General features: G+C 33.0%; 2 long non-coding RNA genes across 2 annotated transcripts; one reads left to right on the top strand and one right to left on the bottom strand.

The window, feature by feature from the left end:
• Window positions 1-1130: 1130 nt before the first annotated feature.
• LOC146947106 (uncharacterized) lies at window positions 1131-3328 on the bottom strand. Its single transcript, XR_015026906.1, has 2 exons — window positions 3099-3328; window positions 1131-1918 (listed from the first exon to the last, which is right to left on the bottom strand). It is a non-coding gene; the product is annotated as an uncharacterized LOC146947106 (long non-coding RNA).
• Window positions 3329-3550: 222 nt separating this feature from the next.
• LOC146947105 (uncharacterized) lies at window positions 3551-5474 on the top strand. The gene is made up of 3 exons (XR_015026905.1): window positions 3551-3824; window positions 4196-4270; window positions 5085-5474. It is a non-coding gene; the product is annotated as an uncharacterized LOC146947105 (long non-coding RNA).
• The last annotated feature ends 526 nt before the right edge of the window (window positions 5475-6000 follow it).

The raw sequence follows: 6000 nt of genomic DNA, 5'->3' as shown, positions 1-6000 counted from the left end.
TGTTCATGAAAACCTCTATTATAACAAAACTTCCTCTCTCTTCTCTCCTTCTTAAACCCTAGTCGTCACCCTTCCTCCTCCTCCTCCTCCTCCTCCTCCTCCTCCTTCTTCTTCTTCTTCTTGTCAGAGGGGTGTTTTAGGGTCAATTTTGTCGTCTTTGCACGACTCTGTTTGTGCGGTGTGTTTTTGATTTCCTGTCTTACTGCGGTGTTTATTTGATTCAGGTTGAAAGATTAACTTTGAGCAAGTGCAAATCCGATCAATGACAATGACTTTGCCATCGTCAACGTTGCAGATCCGGAGACATGAGTATTCCGGAGACTTGAATATAGTCACATTAGTCATATTTGTAGGCATAAGTACTTTGCCGTTTTATGCTATTAACATGGATGTTGTGAGTTTGTTCACAGATTCATCCTTTTTGTTTTTAGCGAATTTGGATTTGTATTGTATCGATGTACTATATCAATTTGAATTAATGAATATCGTTTATTTTTGTCAAAAATAAATAAATATTAACAAAGAGGTTAATAGGTAAGTTACACATGAAAATGTCATTTCATAATTTTTCACATGTACAAAAACAACTAATGAATATTTTTATTTTTAATACAATTTATATTTTACATATATTACTTTGTAATAAGAAGCTAAGTGTATTATTGATAAATCAATAACTAATCTTGCATTGAATTTTGAAACTACAAATAAGAACAAAATTGTCTTTTAAATGTTACACTTAAAAAAAAAAAAAAATAGAGGTGCCGAGAAACAGAAGTATTTTCCCTGCACCACGGGACTACAATAGACGTTTGATGTATGAATTCATGCTTCAACCAAAACACTTTAGGGAATATGGGAAAGTATTTCACTCACGTAGGATATTAAATTGGCCTTTATTTTGTTTCGAATTATCTTCAATTTTTATTTTACGTTTTTGTCTTCAATGCACTTGTCTAGTTGTGTAGGTGAAGGACACAACAAAACCTGTAATCAATCCACTCCAGATAATTGAAATGATATCAAGATTTGGAAAATATTTGAGAGTTGTCTCTCCCAATAGTAAATTTCTATCTAAAGCACATTCGTTGGCCAAAAATTGCAAGCATTTTTTCGGACGAAAAAATCTATTAAAAGACATAAAACATATCAGGTCTTCACGAAATGTATCTTAAAATAATTGTTGGAAACTTTTTTATAATTATATGCCATAATATGACGTCTACAACAAAAGACAATGTTTCTAACTGCTTGATCCACTAAAGCTGGAAACATAAAACAAAATCACAAAATCCACCACCAATGATCTCCATTTTTTAGCACTACACTACCAGCGATCGATAGCACCCAGAACGCGACAAACCATGGCAGTGCTCCACCACTCAGGGAAAAAGCAAAAGGGCTAACATAATACAGAACATATGCGCTGGAATATACAATGATGCCCTAAATAATTTGCATTTTCAAGTGAAATTGCACTGCAAGAACCATAACATGAGGTGTCAAAGAGCATCGCTGCAATCATTTATGATGATAGCATAGCCATTGAAACAAGGCCATAGCAAACAAAAGCATCATCGCTTTCAAAAGTATTCACTTTGCTGAGAATAGTATTCCATAGTTGTCCAACACCATGGACATTTTCCTGTGTGGTAAATCCAGTTTCCATGAGTTACACTTTACGTGAAATTGTGTAAACTAATTTTGTTGGGGATTATGTTCAACTTCCTACTGGACTTAATTTATTAGACCACTCCTCATAGTCAGAATTTCTTAAAATTCTTCTGTCATTGTCAGAGATTAATTGATCCTAAGGCATTTTAACTTCAGGTCCCCAAATATTTTATTCGACTGAGACCTGTAGGCTGAGTCAGTGTATTGTTTCCATAACAGAGTCAAAAAAGTTTGTCACATGCACCTAGAAAGAAGTGAGAACTCGTCAATTTAACCAAACAAAGCATCCAAGTGGCAAATATTACATGAAGGATCAATCAAAATAAATAATTCAATTAAAATAAAATTTGAGGTAGAGTTACACATGCAAGGTTACAGCATCTATGTTATAAAACCTATCGGGCACTTGGCCAATCAGTGTTGGGCCCTTAAGATATCCACAAGCGCAAAAATAACTATACAATTCTGATTTTATTTACATTCTCTATTAATCAATTATAATTTTATATTAAAGTATTCTTTCAATATTTTTTTATAGAATCCAACGAACGTTATTACAATGCCATTATTAACAATCTTGGGACCTTCACGGTTCTGAGTATGATCTAAATTCTGAGTACCTTCTCGTTTATAATTCAGCACAAAATAATATATAGATACCTCCGAAAAGTTGTTAAATTGCAGTAAAAAGACAGTGCTAAGCTTCCATCCGAGTGAGTAGTGAGATCCTAGTAAGGGTGAAACCCATTGTGGGTCTATTTTTGGTAACCATACATTTGCAGGAGGTTGATTTCAAGACTTGAGAATCTATGATCTCCTAGTCACATGACAACATCTACAACTACTGCCCCCAAGGTGGGCTGGCTTCCCTTTCAAATGAATCAAATGATATGAAAGCAGAAAAAATAACACAGTGGCATAACACAGTAGAACAACCTGACTCTGCTTGTTCGAGGACTCTTATCTTTATTAATCTTAAACCAGTACGCAAACGCATAACTGTGTAAAGATTTTGTTTTTCGTTTTTCTATTCCGTCTAGGTACTTAGGTAGTGACTTAACTAAATGATGTATACAATACTAAAATACTTGAATGTGGAAGTAAATAAGAAACAATTCTTATTTTCTCACACCTCTTTCTTTTACATCACCTATCACACCCCCTTTACCTTTCTCTGTCTCTTCCCTACAAAATTTTCCAACCCTCAAGGGACGTGAGACAAACAAAATTTCACAATAGAAATCTGAATTTCACATGATGCAGTGTCACACACAATAGTGGTAGTTTGTGCAGGCAGCTGATCTGGCTATGCATATCATCCCTCCTCCAAAAATAATAAACGACACTAGATTCCTCACCGGAACAAGCATAATAAATTTTTAAAAAAGGAGCAAAGATTCAAAGTATGTGCATAACTTCATTACCTCCTCTAAATGTCGTTGATACAGGTCCATGCTGTAATATGCCGCTTACATTTACAAATTTGGATTATATGAGTTGAAAAGACTGCAAAGAAAGGTCAAAAATCCCAGATTAAACAATATAGCCTTCAAAAGAATATGATACTCCATTACTTGACATACTGCAGATGGAATTCATTAATGTGTACTTCAGCTTCTCTTGACTATCAACTTTCTTAGCAAATCTTACTTAATTAAAATGTTGTGCAGTCTGATAAGCAAATTATGGAAGCCCTAGCGCGCGCTTTGTAATTACAATGAGGGTAAAAATGACATTAAGTGAGTTAATAATTAATAGGTGACACAATTCAAACCCTTTTTGACTTTTTCAATTGATTGTACAATCCACAAGGGCTGCTTCATGTCTGTTTGTCTGCTCTCTCTCACTCATAGTTATTAAATGCCTATCAATATGTTTTCACGTTGCTCAAAAATTAGTCTGGCACTGCTATTAGACTTGAGCAGCTCAATAACAACCAGAACTAAATTTTTTCTCCTCCTCTTTGTAATCCTTTTCTATTTTGATTTTCAAATGTTACAAATCCTTCTTTTGTGTATATAATTCATCTGTGCTTCTGCACAATCACATGAATATAGAATTGGAAGGGTAACCTATACAAGCTTCAATTTGAATAGCTAAATGTTATGATAGAAGAACTTTCTTTCAGTTTGATCAGCATGAGTTTTGAGGTTAGTAGCTAAATTACCAAACATGTTTGAAGCTTTCTTTTTGGTAGCCATTCTCGGTCTAGCCTTTTAAATTATGTTTCTGCTAGTGTTAGTCGTGTTTTACATAAAAGTTGACTTAATATTTGCATGATGTGTTAAAGAGAATATGAAATTTTATTCATCATTTTTATTGAATAGGATATGAGGTGTTGCATTATTTTCAAATCCTTTTGAAAAATTAGGAAACTATTGAAAGGCAGCTCCATTTCTTTTCTAATTTAGTGGTAGTTTATTTTTTTTAAGATTTGTTTCTTCATCATTTTTTGTTTAATTACTCCATATCCTACAATTAAAATTTTATAATAACTCAAGTTTCTTTGTCTTTCATGCAGATGTTCAAGGCTTTTGACAATCCTATTGCACCATAGTTTCTTCTATCGAAACCAAGGGAAAGTAAACCTAAAACAGTAAGTATGGTGTATAATGACCGCATCTAGACGATTTGTTTTGTTTGTCTATAATTTAAAGCAGTGATTTTATGCAAGTTATATTTGGTTGTACCGTTTCAAAAAGAGTAAATACTTTTTCAACATTTATTTATTGTTACGTGTTGCCATGTAATGAGTTTGATATGCTTGCTTAGATGTTTCTTTTGGTTTCATTGTATATCAGTACCATTGTAAAATTTGTTTCTTTCAAATTTTTGTAGATGAAATCAGTGATATAAAAGAAAAGTTATGTTGATGAGAGATGATAGCAGAGGAGTTAGTGATACTAGATAATACTCTACATAGATCTAGCATGCTTTTATTTGACAAGAATAATAATTAATTTTTTTTTTGTATGAAATTCTTTTCTCTATGAAACTTAAGATAACTGATGAATTGCAGTTATATATATTTTGGCTCTATGTATAATATAAGATTTTATTCCATTGATTCTTTGGTTTTATTTTGGTATTTATGATACTCAAAAAAAATATTTGTTGCCAACACAAATTGAAGGTATATGATCTCAAAGTAGAAATATGACATGATGATACTTGATAATTTTTCTCCCCTCATACTATGTTGTTGTTATTCACTGTTGTATATTTACCATCTCATACCTCTCACATTAAAACAGAAATGGGTGCATTCAAGCATTGTTGGTGTTCTAAAGTTTTAGAATATAGTCTAGCTTTTGGAATGTACAATATCCTACACAATTCAAACACTCAGAACAATTTCAAGACAGACTATGAATAATATATCCAACACTAATTTTATGACATGTTTGTAGGAAGGACAAGAGTAGTGAAGCATTTGACAGTAGCCACTAAAGTATCTATGGAAGTGTCAGAAGTCATGAAAAATCGTAAAGTTGTGATACAAGGATAAATTGAAGTGAGACTATGAATATATCTTTGGAATTTTATTTTGATGACTTCATGAAGAGATTCATAAGATTGCTACCTTCATGGAATTGACTTCTAAGTTTCTTTGATTTTGGTCTCTCATCTTTGGGTCATGTATAGGATGATTTGAGATCAAATTGGTAGTGGTGTTGGTGTGTTGGTAGATAGGGAGATTTGTAATGGTGTTTGAGTTTGATTGAGTGAATTATGTACAAATATACTATTTCAATTTTAGTTATCATTGAAAGGGTATATTATGATGATTTACATTTCAATATTTTATCACTATTATGTTGTTTTATCTTTTTTAATAGACCCGTGCGCTAGCACGGGTCAAAAATCTAGTAAGTGTAATGGTTTTGTGCATATACAAATGACCGAAAATATGAACAAATGATAGGCCTGTTACATGCCAAAGAAAAAGAACTCCAAGAACATGTTTGGAAATAAAATTCAATAAGAAAAATATGCAGAGACCATACCCTAAATCGGATCATATGTCATGGTATTCTTTTAGTTTTATTAAAATCTCAAATGTATAATAAAATATAGATCTAGCCCTCCAAAACCATACCCTAAATCGGCCACCCAAACAGACCCTACGGGAAAAATGCTGAACGAGTCCCTGGTTGTCAGTTAAAAGCCTTTCCAAGAACAATCGACCATATACTAACGAAGCCTCTGTCCAAGGCATACTAACTAAGCCTCTGTCAAAACTCACGTTTTCTGATCTTAGAGCCAAATTCATTGTGCACAGAAGCTCCCGGATAATCTTGACACTCTGAGTTTGTGGGGGACTGA

Source organism: Medicago sativa, chromosome 2 (assembly GCF_051527215.1).
Source record: "Medicago sativa cultivar Bolivia chromosome 2, Bolivia_mono, whole genome shotgun sequence".
Lineage (NCBI taxonomy): Eukaryota > Viridiplantae > Streptophyta > Magnoliopsida > Fabales > Fabaceae > Medicago > Medicago sativa.
The sequence above is the reverse complement of the archived record's forward strand: the minus strand, read 5'-3'. Positions and strand labels throughout refer to the sequence as shown.